Source organism: Erinaceus europaeus, chromosome 13, assembly GCF_950295315.1.
Source record: "Erinaceus europaeus chromosome 13, mEriEur2.1, whole genome shotgun sequence".
Taxonomy (NCBI): domain Eukaryota; kingdom Metazoa; phylum Chordata; class Mammalia; order Eulipotyphla; family Erinaceidae; genus Erinaceus; species Erinaceus europaeus.
The window spans coordinates 55,411,080-55,435,238 of NC_080174.1; the positions used below are offsets into that span (position 1 = coordinate 55,411,080).

At 39.1% G+C, this 24,159-nt stretch overlaps 1 protein-coding gene and 1 long non-coding RNA gene across 2 annotated transcripts in view; one reads left to right on the forward strand and one right to left on the reverse strand.

The window, feature by feature from the left end:
- Positions 1 to 24,159, forward strand: part of FAF1 (Fas associated factor 1) — a 347,080-nt gene that overhangs the window by 304,178 nt on the left and 18,743 nt on the right. The gene's annotated exons all lie outside the window — the stretch shown is intronic.
- Positions 4,715 to 24,159, reverse strand: part of LOC132542837 (uncharacterized) — a 56,208-nt gene continuing 36,763 nt past the window's right edge. Inside the window, exon 4 of the long non-coding RNA XR_009553805.1 lies at positions 4,715 to 5,023. This is a non-coding gene — a long non-coding RNA (uncharacterized LOC132542837). The remainder of the gene's footprint in view (positions 5,024 to 24,159) is intronic.

Below are 24,159 nucleotides of genomic sequence, written 5' to 3' on the forward strand. Positions count from 1 at the left end.
AGTATAACTGAAATGAATTTGACCTGACCCTTACATAAAGAGATATTGAATGAGTGGAAACAGAATAGTCTAAAGAAAAAAGTTTTAATGGTAGCTATATCTGTACCTGAATTTCACTCTGCCTTATATTCACTATATGATACTGGGCCTGCCAAAAATGCAAAAGAAATAGTAATATCAAACTCAGAGACTTGTGGTAAGAGTCGAATAAGTAGGTGTAAGCTGCTGTGTCCTTACCACATAATAAACAGTATTTCTGTATTTACTAGAACTAGAGAGAGGCAGAAGAGCAGCTAAGGAAAGCACAAGGACAGTGGATTCTTATGTTTAAAAAAAAATCTAAACATTCTAACCCAGACTTCAAAATATCATCAGCGTTGTACTATTTTGTATTTGGAAAGGATATCAAGGCAAATGCTGTCCTTTTACTGATGGGAAAGTCAAAGGATAGTGAAATTAAGCATTTTCCTCAAGTCAAGGGTCAGTTGTAGTAGCACTCCAAGTACTGAAGCCCAAGTTTCTTGTGGTCATTGCTTTCAAGATCACTGACTTCTTTTTAAAAAGAATTTTAAATTTATTTAAAATCCAAGTCATAGAACAATATTAGTTTTAAAAAAATCAGTATTAACAATCACCCAATAAATGCAATAAAGTGTAGTTCCAAGTACCAATATTCTGTACTTTAACAATTTTCATATGTTAATACCTTTAATATTAGAGTGGGATTGATTTTCAGTTTTTACTGAGTTTGGTTTAAGGAAGAAAAACAAAACATAACTGGAAGTAAAAACTTTCATGCCAGTGAACTACCTGTATCTTAACTGCTTTGTTTTTAAATTGAACTAACAATAAAATATATACCATAATTTCTGCTACTAAGCTTGCTCTATTCCCTTCAGCTATTTCACATTAGCATCTCGAGTTGAGATTTTTCAGTGTTCTTAAAATATCGTAATTCATAGAATAAAAACTATGATTGTGGCATAAAATGCAACTGACATGTAATTGTTTATCTTTTTTTTTTCCCCTACTCATTTCGGGGAACAGGCAAGAGTGTACCTCGTACTATGCACAGGGACCTAGGTTTGAGCCCCTACTCCCCACTTGCAGGGGGGGAGCTCCATAGCCAGTGAAGCAGTACTTCAGTGCTTCAGTCTCTCTGCGTCCCCTTTCCTTCTCAGTTTCTCTCTGTCCTATCTAATAAAATAGAAGAAGGAGGAGGAGGAGAAGAAGAAAAGGGAAATACAGCCACCAGGAGCAGTGAATTTGACTGCTGGCAGCAAGCCCCAGCAATAATCCTGGTGTGGGGAGGAAGGGGAGCTTTCTATTGGTTTAATAGCTTATAGGAAGAAGTGCCAACTCCTTTCAGAGCAAAAACCCCTTACAATCGCATGCCATTTCCTTTTCCTATTCAGTATTGGTACCCACCTATACTTCCCCAGAACATTTATCTGAACATTAAATCATAACAAGTTTCCTGAATGAAGTAAGCAGAGATTTTTTTTTACTTCATGTATATATATGGTTTAACATTAGTTTACAAAATGATAAAATTTCAGGGGCATAGTTTCACACTTGTATGTGTACTCCTTGCCACATCCACTACCAAGGTTCTGTATCCCTCTGTTTACAATCATGGTTTTCAGAGTCCAAGAGACAGATTAGGTTTTCCTATTGTTTTATTTTCAAAAAGGTGATGTAAGAAAAAAATGCTCATGGTATATTTTTATTACAAGACACTTGCATTTGCAGATTGAAGTCATTTAGTAATCTCTGAACAATTTATAACATTGAAAATAAACAAAATAAGTGTATAATAAGGATTAAGTGTATAATATTGCTGTTTCTTGCATAGGTCTGTATGTAAAACTCCACTCTGGAATAACTGCAATAACATTGAAGGAGAAAAAGATACGCTTTCTAGCAAGGGTGGCTTATATTTCTTCAAGTTACTCATTTCTAAGTAATGAAATGAAGCAGCCTATCTCCTATCTCCTAATGCCTTACATGCTAAATCAATCTGGAAATTTGGTCATTTTGAGAGGTGTCTGCCTCATATGAAGCTCAGTAGTATAGATCTAGAAAAATACCATCACATCTTCTTTATATTGTCTTTATAAATTTTTATTCCTAGGTCACAGCCAGATATAGATGAAATATATACTTAATTGTATTTCATACTGTGTCCAGCATGCTTTTATTTTTGTCAAAATTTTGTGCTAATTTCTAAGAAGTAAATGTGGTCCCTATCTTTGAGAACAAATGACCTCTCATACAAATAATCTCCATATGGCAATTCATGTGGTGGGCCCTAGGACTTGCCTATAGAAGAAGGCAATAGTACTCAGAGTTGGTCCAAGATCCTTATTGACCTTGGTAATCTGTAAGGATTTTTGTACAGGGTATAACAAATAAGCAGAACTTTGAAATGAAATGGATAGGATTTTCAGTGGTTTGATAAAGGGGGAAACATTCTCTGCCTGCCAGGGCAGCTGGAAGGAAAAATTATAAGAATATAAGGCATGTCGGTAGTTGGGTGGTAGCGCAGCGGGTTAAGCACACATGGTGCAAAGCACAAGGACCGGCATCACGATCCCGGTTCAAGCCCCTGGCTCCCCACTTGCAGGGGAGTCACTTCACAGGCGGTGAAGCAGGTCTGCAGGTGTCTGTCTTTCTCTCCCCCTCTCTGTCTTCCCCTCCTCTCTCCATTTCTCTCTTCCTATCTAACAACGACGACATCAATAACAACAACACCAAAAAAAAAAAAAAACATTAATCCCCCAATAAAGAAATTAAAAAAAAAAGAATATAAGGCATGTCTAGTTGGTGGTGTGGGGAGTGAGGTTGGGAGGCAGATCAGGTTGGTTGACACATGCGGTTTGTAAAATCCTGAGGAAAAGCTGAAGGGTGATTGTATAAAATCTGTAATACTGCTAAAGAGCTTAACTTTATTTCATGTCATAAGCAAGGAAATGGGGTGGTTATCTGTTGTTGAGGTGGTCTGGTGTCGGGCTGCACGGCGGAGAAGAGAGCCGACGTCCAGAGCAAAGGGGTACACAGATCTTTATTATAGGATGGGGGGGGAGGTTTGGTTCAGACCACGTGGAGCCAGCCAGCAATGGCCGACCAAGGGGGGAGAGCAGGGAGCGAGACCTCAGAGAGGGAGAGCCGAGAGCCCAGAGAGAGAGAAGAGAGGGGTGAGGGGGCTTTTTATTGGGCGACAACCAGGGGTGACGTGTAGGGCTAGGATTGGTTGAAAGGGGGCACTCTAGGATTTAGCGGAGCATAGAAAAACCTGGGGGCGGAGCCAGGATTGGTTGAAAGGGGGCACTCTAGGATTTAGCGGAGCATAGAAAAACCTGGGGGCGGAGACTGCATCAGAATAAGTCCTCAGCAACAGTTATCATAAAGAATAATGACATAAGCATTACTTCATGACTTATAAATACACATTAAAGTAGCACATGGTAGGTGTTCAATAAATGTCAGCTCTTGTTAGTCTCATTATCTTGATTATCTTATTCACTTTTTTTAATTTATTTTTTATTTAAGAAAGGATAAATTAACAAAACCATAGGGTAGGATGGGTAGGGTACAACTCCACACATGTATGGACCCAGGGTCGTTGTGGGTTGCAGAAGGTGGAAGGTCTGGTTTCTGTAATTGCTTCCCCGCTGAACATGGGCATAGACTGGTCGGTCCATACTCCCAGTCTGCCTCTCTCTTTCCCTAGTAGGGTGGGTCTCTGGGGAAGCAGAGCTCCAGGACACATTGGTGGGGTCTTCAGTCCAGGGAAGCCTGGCCAGCATCCTGATGGCATCTGGAACCTGGTGGCTGAAAAGAGAGTTAACATACAAAGCCAAACAAATTGTTGAGCAATCATGGACTCAAAGGTTGGAATAGTGGAGAGGAAGTGTTAGGGGGGTATACTCACTGCAAACTCTAGTGTACTTCTGCTTTCAGGTATATATTTTGCACTAGTTTATGGATACGTGTGAACATATGCTCTCTCTCACAGAACCTGGTCTATATCTAGGTTTTGGGACTTTGTTAGAAAGTGAACCACCTGGGATGGAATTAGAGAATACTATGAAAGGAAAGGTCTCACCCGAGTAATGAAGCTGAAGGGTTGTCATTCCACATGTGAAGTCTCTGGACACAGTCTGAGCTGAGGTGGCAGTCGTTGCGTTGATTAAGTTGCAATCGGCATATGCAATATTATTTGATATGGATTGGGAGAGGCATGGGGGAAAGTGGGCCCTATCCTAAGGTTCCAGGACTGGGGCAAATATAGGCTCTATAGTGGAGATGTGAGGTTCCTGCTGTCTTAGGGTTCATAAAGACAATGGATAGTTAATGTTATCATCACATTATTTGGTAATTGGGTTAACTTTGAAAAGTCCTTTTGTTAGGATTTGCTATATAGTACCCAGTATCTTGTATGTAGCTGTGTCATTGGTTGCTTCTGATCTACGTGGTCTAGGCTTTTGAGAGAGTCTGCATATCAAATACACAGCCTATATATTAAAAAGACTCAGTCTGTGTTTTAAAGACTTCGAGACATACAATTAATTTTCCCCTCATATTAATTAACTAGTGATTTATATGACTACACTTTACTCGGAGTGTACATAAGCACCATTCCCACCACCAAAGACTGTGTCCCATCCCACCCACCCACCCCCACCCCCCACCGGCCCAGGAAGCTGCATGTCTACCCCTCACCATAGGGTTTTTACTTTGGTGCCCTATCTTATTCACTCTTAAGACTCTAAATGCCACATATGAAGTTATAACTCCAACTCAAGTTTTCTCCTGAACTCCAGATGTTTATATATAGAACTACTTACACAAAATGACTACTTTGTTTAGACATAGTCAAAACTGAACCACAAATTCCTGCTTTTCCATAAACTTACTTTTCTTACTCTCTTTCATGTCCTTAAATGGAAAATTCCTTTTTTGTTAAGGCCAACAATCTTGGAATCGTCCTATTTTTTTTCATCCAACTCATGAGTAAATTCTGTGTAAATGAGTAAATAAATACATTAAAAATATATCCCAGAACTCACTGCCTCTACAACTAAACCATAGTCCAGGCCATTGTAACTCATTGAAAAGATGAGTTGACTGGGAGAAAGACTGAAGTCAGAAGAATAGTCAGTCAAGGGATGTTGCAGTACTTTAAATGAGATTGATAAAATTGTAGCTAAGAGGAGAAGATTAGACATTTGTAATGTCTAACACCTAGATTAAGTGTTTTGATAAATAGTTTTATGGCCTTCTGGTCCCCTCTATACTTAGTCACATAGATCTTTGTTCTACTGTTGATGCTTCCATCCAGTTACTTCATCTTTCTGCTGAAGATAATGCCATGTGTCCTCACAGATGTATCTTGATAAGATCAAAATTAAATGACAAACATCAAAGTGCTATTTGATTTGGCAATAGAATTTCTTTGATGCACTTCCAGCAAATCATTCCTTTTGGACCTGTCTCTAATGTTTGAAAAATACTTTTTAGACAGTCCTCATTCTTGATATGAAGGCAAATTCTGTTCTGTTACGTTATAATAAACCATTTGAATGAAATGTGCTTTTTTATTTCATCCCTTCTAGTACAGCAAAAATACACCCAAAACAGTATGGTGATATAAGGAACCAATTATCAGTTGGATGTTAGATTAGTCATGTAACTTCTCCAATCTGATCTATTCTTCTGTGAAAGGTGGATGGATAACAGTGGCCACCTATGAGGTGGCTACAAGAATTAAAAAAGCATCTAAAGGCAAAGGACATAATGCATGGTAGATACTCAGGGCCTGTGATGCTTTAAGATTTGTAGGCCTTGGGAGTTGGGTGGTAGTGCAGCAGGTTAAGCGCAGGTGGCCCAAAGCGCAAGGACCGGTGTAAGGATCCTGGTTCAAGCCCCCGGCTTTCCACCTACAGGGGAGTCTGCTTCACAGGTGGTGAAGCAGGTCTGTAGGTGTCTATCATTCTATCCCCCCTCTCTGTCTTCTCCTCCTCTCTCCATTTCTCTCTGTCCTATCTAACAACGACAACATCAGTAACAACAATAATAATAAGTACAACAACAATAAAAAACAAGGGCAACAAAAGGGAAAATAAATAAATAGATATAAAAATTTTAATTAAAAAATAAAATTAAAATATTTGTAGGCCTTATACTAGAAAGGAATAACATAACTCACCAACTGGACATGCTCTTGGGCAAAGCAGTCATATTTTTCTTTAAGAAAGCATATTTCCTTCTCTTTCATGTTACTATTTCCACAAAGCAGAATTCTTCTAGTTGGGATTACATGGAAATAATAACTAACCAAACACCAGAGAGGTTTCCAATAAAATGTGTTGGCACAATTTTCTGCTTAGTTTCAAGATAAATTGGGTCTGAATTTTCCAGGACTGAGAGATCTCAGATATGAAAGTCTTCTTTGACATATCTGTGACTGATTTAGTGACCTCTACAGTTCTTACAGCCTTTTTCAACTTCCAGTCAGACAAAGGGACTGAGTTTAATATCCTGCCTGTGACAAACACTGTGCCAAATAGATGTATTCCTTCACTGACTCTTTATACATACTCTATGGCATAGATGGTAGCCCCATACTACAGATAACACAACTGAGGCTAAGAGATATTAAATAATGTTTCTAGGACCAAGTACATAGTATTTGGCAAGGCACATGCCTTGCATTGTACATAGTTCTGATCCAAGTCTTTCCCTCCTCTCTCTCCCTCCTTCCCTCCTTTTTTCTCCCTCCCTCCCTCTCTCTCTTTCCCTCCCTCCCTCTCTTCTATCCCCCCCTTCCTCTGAAGTTCATACAAGATGAACCTAATCCCCTCCCCCCAGCAGTGATTTAACATGGTACAGGTGAAATGTCCCCAAGCAAAGCCCAGGTTTTTAGTGGGGGCTGATTACACAATACCCTCTGCTGGGTACCAGAAATCCAGAATCTCAGAAGGGAAGCAGGTGTTCAACATAAACTGTATTGCTTAGACCGTTTGAGTTTATTGAGTCGCTCTTCTTACCAGTTCTGTGAACAGTTGAAACTCTTCTTCTAAGATACCAGCCAAGTGTCAAGTTATAAGCAAGCCCATTATTATGATGGTGATGATGTACTTTTATTTGTTATAAATAGTATGTTATGATATTGTGAGATTACAATGTACAGTTCCACAGGCAAACCTTTCAAAGAATAATAGTAGTCATGCCATTAACTATGAAGGTCTATCTTAGAAAAACTAAGTGGCTGCCTCCCCAGTTAAATGTCAGTTTTACTACAGCACAATTCTGACTAGGCTGAAGCTGATTTGAATACCTTCCAGCTGAGGCAGTGTGTGATAATGTCAAAGTACACATGAGAAGCCCAGTTCTAGATTATACACATGGTGCCTGTGGAAACATCAAGGTCCTGCACCCCCAAACAAAACACACTTTAGGCAGACCCACTGTAGCACCTCCTACTCTTGAGTTCTTGGTCAGTTCAGATAATTTAGTTTAGCACTTTGTTTCAGAAGGACTGCCTCTTAGTTTAACTTGTTCATGACACCAGTTATCTGCCTCATAAGTACTGATGACATCTGGAGGTCTTCTGTGTAGAAAGTATAGAAGATAGAGTTACTCTGCTGTCTCAAAGTCACTGGTGTTATATTTGATTGTAGACTCATCAGTCAGTTTGAATTAAAAGTGCTTACAGCTTAGAAAGACAGTATGGGAAGTTTTCCTTTTGGAAAAGGGGAAGGTTCCAGAAATAGTTTTGAAAAGCAAAGATTATTAATATCTATTTCTCTGCCTACATCTTCTCATGTGTTTAGAATTCTTTTGCATTTTAATTGCTCTCCTTTGTTCCAAAATCAGTATGTTCTAAGAATCATAATGTTTGTTTGTTTGTTTATTTATTTATTTATTTATTTTTGACACCAAATTTATTGCTGGAGCTAGGTGCCAGTGTAAAGAAGCCACCACTGCTGGTGGCTATTTGTTCTGTTCTGTTCTATTCTGTTCTCTTTTCTTTTCTTTTTTTATGATAAGGAGAAATGGAGGAAGAGAAACATCTGAAGCCTCCTCCAGCACTTGTGAAGCCTCTCTTTGCAAATGGACAGAAGTCCTTGTGCGCTTTAAAAACCAGTTGCATGGGAGTCAGGCAGTAGCGCAGTGGGTTAAGTGCACATGGCACAAAGCGCAAGGACCGGCGTACGGATCTCAGTTCGAGCTCCTGGCTCCCTACCTGCAGGGGGGTAGGTTCACAAGCAGTGAAGCAGGTCTGCTGGTGTCTATCTTTCTCTCCCCTTTCTGTTTTCCTCTCCTCTCTCCATTTCTCTCTGTCCTATCCAACAATGACGACAACAATAATAACTACAACAATAAAACAAGGGCAACAAAAGGAATAAATATTTAAAAGAAAGAAAGAAAAGCCAGTTGCACCACTACCTAAACCTATAATTTTATTATTATTTTTCTAAAATATTTTTTATATTTATTTATTTTCCCTTTTGTTGCCCTTGTTGGTTTTTATTGTTGTAGTAGTTATTATTGTTGTTGTTATTGATGTCGATGTTGTTAGATAGGACAGAGAGAAATGGAAAGAGGAGGGGAAGAGAAAGATAGACACCTGCAGACCTGCTTCACTGCTTGTGAAGCAATGCCATTGCAGATGAGGAGCCGGGGCTCGAACTGGGATCCTTACGCTGGTCCTTGCACTTGGTGCCACATGCGCTTAACCCGCTGCTCTACCACCTGACTCCCTGTTATTTTATTAATCACCTCCTAATCTCATCCATACTTTCCACTGAAAAGACTAACTATATATGCAGGTTTATGCAAAGTTTTCTTTCTTTTTTTTTTAAAGGCATGTTATGTAATTTAATGAGAAAAATATAAATGTTAATTTAGAAATTGGTCAGGACAAAAATTAAGGAATACCAGGGAAAAGATCCCAACCTGTAGAAGCTTCTCAAGTGGTGAAGCAGTGCTGCTGTTATGTCTCTTTTTCTCCCCGTCTATGTCTCCTCCTATATAGCCTTTTTCTCTCTGTCTCAGCCAGTAAATGAATAAAGTATTTTGTAAAAAACAGGGAAAAGGTAACCATGCTATTTATTATTAGTCCATCATTGCAAATTGCAGCTAGTCTGGTTGAACACTAAACAAGAAACAGTGAGATAGTCCCCAAAGGGAGATGAAAATACAATCTGACAGGTATAGGCAAAGGAGTCACATTCCTTGTGATATGCTTTTCTCTGACTCTAAGCTTTTGGAAGGAATCAGAAGTCAAAAATGTATTCAATCTCTATATTAAATATAGTCAATCAACAGCTTGATTTTAAGATGATCTTGTAATAAAACAAGCCCTTTCCTGACCCAGACAATGCAAACAATATCCATGATGTTTTCAGTGTCAGGCTCCATGGAGAGGTGTCCTAAATCTGTGGTCCCAGAGTCAGTCTTGTTTATTAAGCCTGTGTTTGCCTTCAGCACAGTACACCCTGAGGGTGAAATAGCTCATAGCAGACAATATCATGTTGTAGTTGAGCATCAGATCCAGACAGTTAGGATCTGTGAATTTAGGATTCCTAAAAAATCCAGCAAATTTTTCTTCAGCATTAGCAAAGCCAAAATGTTGCAGGGTTAGGCCACTGTGCTGCGACTTCAAGTAATAAGCAAGACTATCCTAGGCCATTTGGTCTTGACCAAATTTACCAGCTCAAAAATAAGTCTACTTACATTGCAAAGTCTTTGACCTCTAAAGACAGCTTATTTTATAAGTTTTATTCAAAAGCTGAAAGCTACTTGTTAGAGCTCCCAAGGTATGGGGCAGAAGAGCTTTGCCACCAGAGTGCCTTGCCACCAGAGTGATCCCAGTTTAGACTGTGGCACTACACTGGAGTGATAGAAGAGGAGAAGCTTTGGTGCTATGGTGTCTCATTCTGTCTCCTGGTTGAAAAACTGGCCCAGAGTTGGGGTCTACCTCCCAAAGTATATCTCCATCTGGAAATTGCCTTTATTTGTTTTATGTTGTCTCCCTTTCTCTAGAGACAGCAGTAATAATAAAAAAAAAAAAGTACTAATTCTTGAGGCTTGTTCTGTTTTAGTATCAGAGAATTTGAATTCTAGACCATTCACCAGTGATGAAAATAAAATTATGTTATACTAAAACTTTTTCCTTGCAACTTTCCCTGGTTAGAATGATTCTCTTGCATTCATGAAATTTGAATCTTATATTGCTTTATATCATTCTTATCATATATCCACATACAGTAGGTACAGATACTTATAAAAATCATATATCATATATACTTTATATAAATCATATATACTCATATATCCACATACAGTAGGTACATGTTACTTATAAAAATCCCCCCCTTTCCCCCATTGCATATTTACCCAATACCTAGTGATAGGGAACAAAAGGTGGCTGCTTGTTAGAGCACATGCCTTCCATAGATGAGTCCCTATGTTCAATCCCTGGTACCACATTAAAGAATAAAAGACAAACAAGTAGAACTCCATGGATGGTGGAACAGTGCTTTGCCATGTTTCTCCACTCTTCTATAAAAGTATAATATATGAGGGAGTCGGGCTGTAGCGCAGCGGGTTAAGCGCAGGTGGCGCAAAGCACAAGGACCGGCATAAGGATCCCGGTTCGAACCCCGGCTCCCCACCTGCAGGGGAGTCGCTTCACAGGCGGTGAAGCAGGTCTGCAGGTGTCTTTCTCTCCTCCTCTCTGTCTTCCCCTCCTCTCTCCATTTCTCTCTGTCCTATCCAACAACGACAACAACAATAATAACTACAACAATAAAACAACAAGGGCAACAAAAGGGAATAAGTAAATAAAATAAAATTAAAAAAAAGTATAATATATGGGAGTCAGGCGGTAGCGCAGCGGGTTAAGCGCACATGGCACAAAGTGCAAGGACCGGGGTAAGGATCCCGGTTTGAGCCCCCAGCTTCGCACCTGCAGGGTAGTCACTTCACAGACAGTGAAGCAGGTCTGCAGGTATCTTTTTATCTCCTTCTCTCTGTCTTCCCCATCTCTCTCCATTTCTCTCTGTCCTATCCAACAACAATGACATCAATAATAACTACAACAATAAAACAAGGACAACAAAAGGGAATAAATAAATATTAAAAAATTAAATATATATATATATATATAAAATGATCCAGGGAGGTGACTTAGTGGTATCACATATGTATGAGACTCTAGGAGCTCCTGCTTCACACATATTTTTTTTTTAATGAAATCTACCTGCATTGACAGAGTTAATACTAGTGCTGCTGAGGAAGAAGCCTTCTGGAAAGCAAAGGAAGTGGGGGCGGGGGGGGTGAGGACTCAGCTCCTATAACAGTGATGAGACAGTGAAATTGAAGAAATGGCTGAAGCATGCAAATCCATTTTCTTCTCTCTTATTTATCTAAAATTGTGTCACAGCTCTGGAAACTAATTTAGCTTTTCTTTTTTCTTTTCTTTCTTCCCATCTTCCTTCTCATACATGTTAAGCAAGAATAATACTTCTAATGTTTTGACCCACCCTAAGATTATCTTAGGGCCTTTTGCCATCTGGAAGAAAGAACAAAAGTCCAAAGGGATCACAAGACTCCCTTTAGTCAGCACAACCAAAAGCAGCAACGGGATCTAGCAAGCCAACTTGCCTATTAATTGATCATGTTAAGATTCTTCTCACAACTGACATCAGGTGAAGCCATATTCACCCAGGCAGCACCCACTCATCATCCTCTGCTCCCATTTTCCTTTCTTTGTAAAACAATGCTTTCACTATATATATTTTTAATGTTTATCTATTTATTTATTCCCTTTTGTTGCCCTTGTTGTTTTAACTTTCACTATATTTTAATGAGCTAAGTCATTCTTTTGAATCCCAGGTCTGACAGCAACTGTTGGGGGAAGCTCCCCAAGGTTTGATGATTTCCCAACAGAACTCTTAGTACTCAAAATATAGTTATGCACATGGCTGTATTATGTATGCAAACCAAAAGTCAATTTAAAAAAAAAAAAGGAAGAAAGAAAAAAGAAGAAATTAAAAAGCATAGGAGACTAAGTCCAGGCTAAGCCAAGCATAAACTTCTAAGAGTACTCTCCCAATAGAGCACACTATAACACTTAACTTCCCTCCCAGTGATTTGTGACAACACATGCAAAATGTTGCCAAGCAAGAGAGCTTACTAGGGACTTTGCCCACAGCTTACTGAGGGCTGATCATAGAGGTGCCCTCTGGCATGTAACTGAATTCCAGAATCTCAGAAAGAAAGCAGGTGTCCAGCATAAGCTATGTTGTTTGCACAGTTTTGGCATAGTGAGCTACTTTCATCAGTACTAGAAAACCTTCCCTAAATCCAAGTTTGCAGTTGCCAACCAAAGACCAATGTTGGATGCAGCCCTTTCCAAATAATAGCAGTCAGGCCCCTGTGTTAATTCTTCTCTGCAAATAGAATTTAATTTTTTTTTGGACATTCACATCTTTTACTTTCTTGTGAGATTTACTACTGGATATGTAAGTGGAACATGCCTATAAGTGAGGAGCTTCTAAGCATTTGACTTTGCCTTCATGTGTAATAATTTATTACACAGGGTAAAGGTAGCCTCTGAAGATTACTGATAACCACAAGGTAACACTGTGTTTTCAAAGGATATTTTCAGGAGAGCCCAAGGGAAATGCAATCCATTGAAATGACCATCTCCTAATTTCTAGGGTGCTAGCATATTCAGTGTAAACTTGCCCTAAAATCTATAATGCTATTCTCACAGTGCCTATAGTAGTGAAGACTACAGTCCCTATCCTCAAAGCAGAGGGGAGAATACTTTCTTTAAAATGGCTACTTAAGAGGGAGAGTTGTTGGTATTTGTTTTTCTTCAATTGTTTTATGAGTAAATACAAATCAACACTGTAAAGATGATTTATTTAACACTACTCTCTTTTCAGTCACATTTCAGAGGCATTGTAGCCTGAAACAAAAGCATACATAGACTGTGGAATCAAATGACCTGGCAGTAAATTCTAGATTAATTCTTCACAGAGTGGTTGAAGAGAGATCACTTAATCTCTTCATAAAATAGGAGTAAAGATGTCTACTTCAGAAGGCTGTTTTGAACATTAAATGAAAGAATTAATATCAAGTGTTTAATATATGCATTGTTTAACACAGCAAGAATCTAATAGTGGTAACTGATATAGTAAGGATGAGTATTTTTTTTAAGATTTTTTAAAAATATTTATTTATTCCCTTTTGTTGCCCTTGTTGTTTTATTGCTATAGTTATTGTTGTTGTTGTTATTGATGTCATTGTTGTTGGATAGGACAGAGAGAAATGGAGAGAGGAGGGGAAGACAGAGAGGGGGAGAGAAAGATAGACACCTGCAGACCTGCTTCACCGCTTGGGTAGCGACTCCCCTGCAGGTGGGGAGCTGGGGCCTCGAACCAGGATCCTTAAGCTGGTCCTTGCACTTTGTGCCACGTGTGTTTAACCCGCTCGCTACCACCTAACACCCAGGATGAGTATTTCTTTACCCACCCCCATTCCTTTTTTCAGTCCTTTTCATTTCATCTTTTGGTTTCAAGGAGACAGTGACTCTTAATTCAATATTAACTGTTTGGAAACAATCAGCTTTTCAGATAAAGATATCAAAATGTGTGCCTTATATGCCTAGTAACAAAAAGCTAGAAGTGGTATGTATCCAAATAGAAATATCTAGAATTGAATATTTTCATTCTAGTTTACAGAAACAGATTTTTTTTATGGTTGGAAATATTTCTGAATTCATTCACAGTTTTGTTGTTGTTGTTGTTTCCTCCCTAGGATGAGATACAGGCTTATTTCCCAGTAGAGTTGTTTAATTTGACCAAATCACTGCCAGGCTCTGGCACTGATGGATGGTGTGGGGGACTGAACCTGAGATTTCCAAGCCTTGGGCATGAAAGTATTTTACCTAACCACTATTCTGTCTCTCTTGTCCCAGTGGAGATTTTTGAGGATCCACCAGAATCTGTTCTCTGTAAACTCATTTAGAACAGTAGCTATCTGTGTCTTGTCTTTCTGTCACCCAGTTTCTGGTGCAGGGCCTTCATAAGTCCATCACAGAGTAAAGACTCACTGAAATGTGGGTAGATAGATAATTGGCACACACTATGGAGAGAGTGTGATAGTGATTATTACACAGACTTAGCCTACAAGACCAAATCTCATAGAGGAAGTAGGGTGGGAGATCACCCTAACATGCACTACCAAACAAGGTACAGCATGAAGAAAACACAGATGTAGCCAAAAATTCTGTGATGGTGGCTCATCTTGTAATGATCAATGTACCTGAGAAAGAAAGAACAGTTATCTTCTGAACACTGGGGAGCTCTTCTTTTTTAATTCTTAGAATTATAGTCAGCTCTCATTCTCAGTAGTATTGTAGTATGAAGTTACTACAAATACTGAATTATCAAACGCTTAGTCATTGCTCCTAAGAGAAACATGGGGTTACATTCCCACAAGCCTCTATTCACATTTTTTTTTTTTATCAACCAAGTCTGCTTAACCTTTTGTGTGTGTTTCTGTTTAATGACATCTTACTAACATGTAATGTTGATTTATTAGCATTGAATTTATGGCTGGCAGTCTTCTTCTAGTGTTTGCCCTTCTTCCGTAGCCAGTCAACAGCGTCAGGTTGCTGCTTGTTGCTGGCTTTGAAAATGACTGGGATCCATGTCGATTCAGTCGGCTAGGAGGGATCGTCAGTTTCCCCAATGAATGAGTACTCACGGGATGCACCACGGGAAGGTCGATCCAATGCATCCCATGGCTGGCAGTATTATAACTCAAATCTGAATAAAGCTTATCTAGCACACACCTTTTCTCTGTTATGCACATCATAGCCTTCTTGCACTTAGGAGCACTAGATAGCACTTAGACGTTATGCTTGGACCATTTAAAGTACAAAATACCAACTAAAAGCACAAGAATATAGAAGCCATGACACTAAATATACCACAAGAAGGGCATTAGTTTATGTTATGAGAGCTGAAACAATAAGACAGAGTATTACCTTATTCCATTTCTGCTGGGAACATTATTAGTCAGGAAACTGCACGTACTCTCAAATGGCCATAGAAGTGATGAAGTAGGACTTGAGGGCACAAATAGATGTTAATGAATAGGCGAATTCACAGATACAGAATTTGGAATGATAGTGATCAATCATTTATGAGATGTATAACTTTTTAGGAACATTTGCATAACATTTTGCCATTTTCATCACATAAAATTTACAAGATAGTCTGCATTCATTAATTTGATAAACATTTAGTAGCTACCTAGTTTTACCAGGTACTTACTAGGCACTAAAGATCAAAAAAGACCTTACAGATTCACAAGCTGTACAGAAGTGCTACAGGTGTGTCTCCTCTCTTCTCTTTCTCTCTCTCTCTCTCTCCCTCCCTCCCACCCTCCCTTTCTCTATTTCACTCTGTCTCTCACTGTTATCAAAAAAGAAAAGATGAAAACAAATGGTCTCAAGGAAGAGTAGAAATGTTTTTATGTTTTCACTGAACCTCAGGAGTAACCTTAATGACATAAAGTAAAAGAAAAAATGGGCAGCAAATTGGCAGTTACCAGAGAATAAGTATAGAGGATAGTGTAGCTGCTTTGTCATGTGCATGTCTTGGTTCCAACTGCCCCCTTCCACACTGGAGGAAGCTTTTGTGCTGTGGGGGCTCTGTCTCTCTCCTATTTGAAAAAGTTGACTTTAAGCAGTAAAATCCCACTGATTAAAAAAAAAAAACAGTAATAATAAAATAGTAACACTAGTATACAGTAAGTGCTTAGTATGACTAACTTGTTATGATAAAGTTGTTGACAAGGCTTAAAAAGGACCTTGCAAAATTATAGAGAAAATTAGTGCTGTTATGTAAGGAAACCCATAATTGTTTGGCCCCAGCCATATAAAAGGAATACACAAAGGAAATATATTTCAGATGACTGCAGCCATTTTTGTTCCCTTTTTATTTTAATTTCTTTATTGGGAATTAATGGTTTACAGTCAATAGTAAGATAAAATACAATAGTTTGTACATGTGTGATTGCAGCCATTTTGTGGAAGCTGAGTAGAATTGAGATCCTAAATAAAATCTGCCTCTACTCCATTCTTACTCATTACAAGACTTGGAGCATTAGTGATTGATGACAGTGAATAAAGCCATTTATATGTGTGCCTATTCTATACACAATAAGATATACTAGCTATCTGAAAAATAGCTTACTATCCCCATTTTACAGATAAGAACATAGGAGTGTAGTCACTTTGTCTTTTCAAGGCTGTACAATAGATGTTAATACCAATATTTGATTCCCAAAATCCAGGTCCTTTCCCCATATGCTGCATATTAAGTGCAGTAACTAATATTGATTATGTATAGGCATGTTTTTTTGTATTTAAACCTTCATAAAATTATTTACTTTGCCACAGAACTTAATTTTATACGATGTTTATAAAGGACTATACCATTCAAAATTGCCATGTCAGAAATCAAACAGACTTTTGAAAGCTGTATATACAATGCCATCTGATTCTGTCCTACTATAAATAAAAATCATTAGTTCTTTGTTCAGTATTCCAGGTACTTCTGCAGACATGCTTTGCTCACTTAAAGCCTGTATAATAACGCATTGTAAATACAAACAACTACAAACGTGTATATGCACGGATTAACCTTTTCTAGACACTCCTTGTAATTTCCAAAGCCTGTGCTGGAGTTCTAGTGTGCATTAGCACATGCATCAACATGCCAAATCCCCCAGCCTCATTGCTTTGTAAGCTCCAGCTCCAACTACTTTCACCCTGACTACACCCTGCTCTCAGCCCAGAACTAGAGCTTCAAGCTTTCAAGTTTAATATCCATAACTGAATGTTAAATCTGAGATTCTTTTGATACTTCCAGTTTCATTTCTTCTTTCTTTCCTCAAGTTGACTTTATGTGAGACCCTTGTGTGACTAGACCTTCCTCATGCATGTATTTTTTACTGTAAGGGCTAGAAAAAAAACAAACAAAAAACCTTGATTTTATAGATGCAAAATCAAGGTGCAGAGACAGAACATAACTTGATCAATGCCTTAGGAAAATAAAGATACCAAAAGCAGAAAGGGTTGCTCAAAGTTTACTTAGTCACAAATGTAGGTAAAGACATGTTTTAAAAAAGAATGTGCATATTTTTAAACTAAAAAAGAATTGTACGGGAGTCAGGCAGTAGCTCAGCGGGTTAAGTGCATGTGGCGCAAAGTGCAAGGACCGGCATAAGGATCCTGGTTCCAGCCCCTGGCTCCCCACCTGCAGGGGAGTCACTTCACAAGTGATGAAGCAGGTCTGCAGGTGTCTCTCTTTCTCTCCCCCTCTCTGTCGTCCCCTCCTCTCTCCATTTCTCTCTGTCCTATCTAACAACGATGACATCAGTAACAACAACAATAATAACTACAACAACAATAAAAAAAATCAAGGGCATCAAAATGGAAAATAAAAAATAATAATATAAAAATAAAAAAAGAATTGTACAAATCAATTCTGGAGTCATTTGGGATTATGCCTAGTTTATCTGAATGTTTCCCCCACCCCCCATTATAGTGCCTACCACATAGTAGACAACTAATACTGGTTTGTTGTGTATGTAAGTATAAGTAAGATTGTTAGGTAAATTTTAGGAAACAATTGTGCATATTAGAATGCAATTAGAAACTATGAGAAGAACAGAGCTAATTGACTTCTTTGAACTAAGTTGAGTATGTACCTTCTGCATAATTCTTGCTGTCCTCTTTCCTATCATAACCATTGTCTCTGCATCCTGCCTTAGACTTTACACTCCTTGAGTGAAAAATAGTGCCTTGTCCACTATTGAAGTAACAGTACCTAGTATTTTCAGACATTGTAATAAATAACCAAGAGACACTTTTTTTTTTATATAAATAAACCAGGATAAATGAAATAAAATAGTCCTATTCCTTTATGCATCCATTCTTTGAGAGTTGTTTTGTTTTTGTTTTCCCTCTCACAAGACAAAAACTCATAGTTCCCTCATGGCTTGAAGACAGGCAAAAGAGGAACTACATTCTGATAACATCCAACCTCATTTATATCTGATCTCTTTCTCCGTCCCTCTTCCTCTCTTTCCCTTCCTACCCCTATAGTCATAGAAGTTAGTCTGAAGGGAAAAATCAGAATTTCTCTGGAATGTAAGCAACAGAAATCATCCAGGGCTAAAATTTTCATAAATGCTAGTTGCTAGCTGCTCTTTTTGGCATCTCTAGCAGGACCTTCTGAGAAGAACATGAAAGGTTATGAAAAGAACTAAGCTGGGAGTCAGCTAGCTATTCCAGAGAAAAACTTTAATTTCTCTAGCCATTTGTTGTGGTCTCAAGATACTTCCCTGGGTCTTATTTTCCTCATCTGAAAACAAAGATATGAAAACAGGTGCTTTCTAATCTTTCAGCCCTGACACTGTGTGGTTCTATGATTAAATGACCTGGCTGTAGATAAATATTGCCTCATTCACAATCCTTTTTGGGAAACTAGAACAAAGCCATTGGTTTCCTACTGGCTTTGGTTAAGATCATCTTCTTTCACCCCTTTTATTTGAGGATGTCTCTGTCCCAGACAGTTTATGGGGACTTAAGCTTTTATTTACTGTAGCTGGAGGCTCCTATAAGCTAGGGCTTTGACAATATTTCACATTTATTTATCTGAGCCAGAGCTTAGGATCAGGTGGCAGCTAAGTCACTTAAGGTTATTCAAATGCATTGAAAATGTTGCTTAATAATTCAGAACTAGTTTCTCTGTTTAGAGTATTAAGATTTTTTAAACCCTTCTAATTAGCCAATTCCAACAGCAGTTTAAGTAGGGAAAATTCTGTCCCTTCTAAACGGGCTACTGATGCAAATTTATTGTCAGTCCTATGTCTGTGCAGCAGGATTGACTGAGGCTAAGACCAGAGGAGTACAGATTAGAGTGGGTGTGGGAGGGGGGGTTTCTAGGCTGACTTGCTCATGGTGTCACTGACAGGCTCTGCCTAGTAAGTGAGTAAGGCTAAGGGAAAGGGGTCTGTGGATACAGCTCCTCTTGACTCCTTTTCTTTGAATTGTGTAGGTTGTTTGGAAGGGTAAGGTACTTCCATTCACTAATTCAACAGGTAAGTCTTTCAGCAAATATTTACTAAAATTGCGCTTTCCCCAGCAGTGTATAGGTCCTGGAGACAGATTTGCATTGAGACCTCATTATATGCTTTCAGAATTCAACCTAACTGGAGAAACAGATTGATGGACAATTGCAAAAACCCTGAGTGACACAACAGATAACTTAGTGTGAGACTGTAGTTGATCCTGTGAGCTAGGCCCTCTGGAAATGAGTTGCCTGTTTTAGCATAGGATAAGGTTGGAATTGCCACTGCCTGAATCAGTATTTTCTGTTTTATTTATTCATTTATTCATTTTGCCACCAGGTTATCACTGGGGCTTGGTGCTTTGACCATTGTTCCTAGGAACCATTTCCTTCCTCCCTTCTCCTTTCTTTCTCCCTTTCTCTCTCCCTCTCTCCCTCTCTTTCTTTCTTTCTGTCTGTCTTTATTTTTTTTAATAGAGTGAGAGAGAATTGAGAGAGAAAGAAAGTTAGGAAGGAGACACCTGAAGCACAATTCCACTACTCATGAAACTGTTCTGTGTGGGTAGGGACTGGGTGCTTGAATTGATCTCCTTATATATGTATACTTTACTAGATGAGCCATCACCTGGCTCCCCTACATTAATTTAAACAATGGCCTGGAACCACCCAGCAGACCTTGGCAGCCAACTTGTCTGAGCATTTTAAGGAAAACAACACTTTTAGTTCAGCAAATGTGGATTGACTATATGCAAGGCAGGGGGAATAGCACCTGAAGAAAAGACCACAATAAGCATAAATGGCCCCTGTGTCCCAGGAGCCCACAGTCCAGTGAAAAGGAAAAGACACTGCTTATGATTGACTTTGTTAAAAGGTACAGGAAAGAAAGATTATTTTCTGTCACTTGGGCCTGGTTTCATGAAGGAGGTAACACTTGAGCTGAACATTGAAGGAGAAGTAACTTTTCAACAGGTGTAATTAGATTGGGAGGATAGTACCACAGGAGAAACAACTTAAGCTAATAAGGTTCATGGAAGAAAACCCCAGGGAGTTATTGGTGAACAGCACACTGCTCCTGTCTGGCTATAGTGTGAGTTCTGTGAGGTAGTATTTAAAGACCAGAATAGTGAAAAACTTTGGGGGGAAGGCATCACCACCCTTTCAAAACAAGCATCCCCATGGAGACTGGGAAATAGCTCATCCAGTGGAGCACATACTTTATCGTGCCAGGTTTGAACACCACGCCGCAACATGGGAGCACCTGCACAGGTGAAGCTTCATGAGCAGTGGAGTAGTGCTTCAGTGTCTCCCGTTACCTCCTGTCTTCCTCTCCCGATCTCACCCTCTATCATTAAAAAGTATTAATGTAAAAAATAGTCTACTGGGAGACTATGCATATGCATATGTGGAACCCCAACAGTAATCCTGGTGGCTTTTTTTTGGGGGGGGGGGTTGAGAGGGCACCAGGGTTAGCACTGGGGCTCTGTATCTGCATGATTCCACTACTCCCAGAAGACCTGCTTTTTTTTTTTTTAATTTGATAAGAGAGAGAATTAAGAAGGAAGATTAGGCTGGGGGGGGGGGTTAGAGCACTGCTTCACCACTAGTGAAGTTTCCCACCCTGTCAGTGAGGACTGAGGGTTTGAGGCCAAGTCACACATTGTGTCATGTTTGCTCAACCAGGTATACCATTGACCAGCATTTTTTAGATAGATAGATAGATAGATAGATAGATAGATAGATGGATAGATGGATGGATGTCACAACATCATCCCACCACTTGTGAAGCTTTCCCATTCAGGTGTTCTGATGCGGTGTCAGGGGCCCTACTGGGCCCATGCATGTGGTAAGGTATGCATTCTACCAAATGAGCTGTCTCCTAGGCCCTACTTTTTTTTTTTTTCCAAGAAAACACAAGTCTTAAAAAAAAAAAAGTTTAGGTATGCTCAGGTTTCATTTATTTGATTTTTCTTAAAAAAAGAAGCTAGAATATTTTGTCACTTTTAAAATGTTAACAAATGTATTCTCTATATTTTTTTTCAGTGATCCATGTTGTGCATTTCCTTGTTTGATCATTTATTCAACAATCATTTATTGAGAGCTTATAAAAGAGAGCACAGACTCTTTGTTAGATGCTAAAGATGCCAAAACAGGAAACACACAGTTCCTGTCTTTAAGTTGTTCATTATTTTCAAGGAGACATTCATTTATAGTACAGTAAAAGGATGGCAAACTATAATGATGCTCCTAATAGGCCTAGAAGGTGGTGCATCAAATGTCAACACTTTGTTTAATAAGCAAGGATACTCAGAGGAAGAAAAGCCACTTGTCCAAGATCACTCAGGTAGTCAGAAACAGTCTGCTAGTATTGGGAACCAGATTCAGTCTTCCAGAGGCACTTGTTCCTCCTCTTCCACAGCTCCAACCACCCCACCCCCTAAGCCCACTATGAACATGAGTACTGAACTGATAGGAAATGAACATAACAAGGAGTCTGAGCAGGTAAATGCAATCTGTACCCACCTTTAGGTATCACTTTATTATCTTCTTTCCTAAATGTGTTTGATTTTGTCAGGGTACTTTTCCATAAATTCAGGAGAAAGTGGGGGAATTCTGGTATAAGTTTAGTTTTGGACAGGCATATGCTGGACCAACCTTCAAAGAAAACACCTGCTCTGTTCATGGTTCTTGCTTTGCAGTTTTATAAGCTTTGGGGCAGATGAAATGTAATATCAAAATAGCTCATAGAGAGCCTTGGTAACATTTAAGATATTGAACGTGCTGCATCTGGTAACTAGAAAATTTAATGATCTCCTGCTGTTTTGGTAATTGGATAAGTAAATACATCAGAATAAATCACACCGGCAAGTCTTTTGTATGTCGTTAAGGACTCAACTCTTTTAACTTCTGTTCAAAGCTCTAGCTCTTGAGTAGTGTTTGCGTGCAGAGTTACGCGCACACCAACTCTCCTGGTCCTGCTTGACTATTAAAATGAATTCAAAATACTCATGTTTCCTTAGCCACTCTACTTAAAGAGCACATCTAGCACTCCACCCTAATTCTCGCTAAAGCCAAGGAGAAAAGCTTTTTTTAGAAGGTTAAACTAAACTTGATAGAGCATTCAAGACCTTCATGATTTATCTCCAAACTATCTTGCCATTTAGGTCATCTATTACAGACCTGCTATGAGACTTGCCAAAAACACCGTCCATTTACACATTGGGAAAATGAGGCCAAAGCAAATGGGAACTCTCCAGCTACACTAAATAATCATGGAAATTTTTTTTTAATTTCTTTATTGGGGAATTAATGTCTTACATTCAACAGTAAATACAATAGTTTGTACATGCATAACATTTCTCAGTCTTCCATATAACAATACAACCCCCACTAGGTCCTCTGTCATCCATCTTGGACCTGTATTCCCCCCCCCCCACTCACCCCAGAGTCTTTCACTTTGGTGCAATATGCCAATTCCAGTTCAGGTTCTACTTGTGTTTTCTCTTCTGACCTTGTTTTTCAACTTCTGCCTGGGAGTGTGATCATCCCATATTCATCCTTCTGTTTCTGACTTACTTCACTTAATATGAATTTTTCAAGGTAGGTCCATCCAAGATCTGCTGAAAACAGTGAAGTCACTATTTTTTATAGCTGAGTAGTATTCCATTGTGTATGTAGACCACAGCGTGTTCAGGCACTCATCTGTTGTTGGACACCTGGGTTGCTTCCAGGTTTTGGCTATTACAAATTGTACTGCTAAGAACATATATGTACACAGATCTTTTTGGGTGGGTGTGTTCTTTAGGATATATCCCCCAGGAGAGGAATTGCAGGGTCATAGGGTAGGTCCATTTCTAGCCTTCTGAGAGTTCTCCAGACTGTTCTCCACAGAGATTGGACCAATTTATATTCCCACCAACAGTGAAAGAGGGTTCCTTTGACCCTACAACCTCTCCAGCATTTGCTGCTGTTACCTTTTCTGCTGTATGACATTCTCACAGGAGTGAAGTGGTATCTAGTTGTCTTTATTTGTATTTCTGACAATCAAAGACTTGAAGCATTTTTTCATGTGTTTCTTAGCCTTTTGGATCTCTTCTGTGGTGAATATTCTGTCCATGTCTTCTCCCCACTTTTGGATGGGATTATTTGTTTTCTTGTGGTTGAGTTTGGCAAGTTCTTTATATATTCTGGTTATAAGATTCTTGTCTGATGTATGGCATGTAAAGATCTTCTCCCATTCTGTGAGCGGTCTCTTTGTTTGGGTAGTGGTTTCTTTTGCTGTGCAGAAACTTTTTAATTTGATGTAGTCCCATAGGTTTGTGTTTGCCTTAGGCTTCTTTGTAATTGGATTCGTTTCACTGAAGATGTCTTTAAAATTTATGTGGAGGGGCGGAGGGCGGTGGTGCAGTGGGTTAAGTGCATGTGGCGCAAAGTGCAAGGACCGGCGTAAGGATCCCGGTTCAAGCCCCCGGCTCCCCACCTGCAGGGGAGTCGCTTCACAGGCGGTGAAGCAAGTCTGCAGGTGTCTGTCTTTCTCTCCCCCTCTCTGTCTTCCCCTCCTCTCTCCATTTCTCTATGTCATACCCAACAACAAACGACATCAACAACAACAATAACCACACAAGGCTACAACAACAAGGACAACAAATGGGGAAAAAAATGGCCTCCAGGAGCAGTGGATTCATGGTGCAGGCACTGTGCCCCAGCAATAACCCTGGAGGCAAAAAAAAAAAAAAAAAACTATAAAAAATTTATGCAAAAAACAGTCCTTCCAATATTTTCCTCTAAGTATCTGATAGTTTGTGGTCTAACATCCAAGTCCTTGATCCACTTGGAATTTACTTTTGTATTTGGTGAAATACAGTGTGGTTCAGTTTCATTCTTCTGCATGTTTCAACCCATTGTCTCCAACACCATTTGTTGAAGAGATTCTGCTTTCTCCATTTAATAGTCTGGGCACCTTTGTCAAAGTTTAGATGTCCATAGTTGTGGG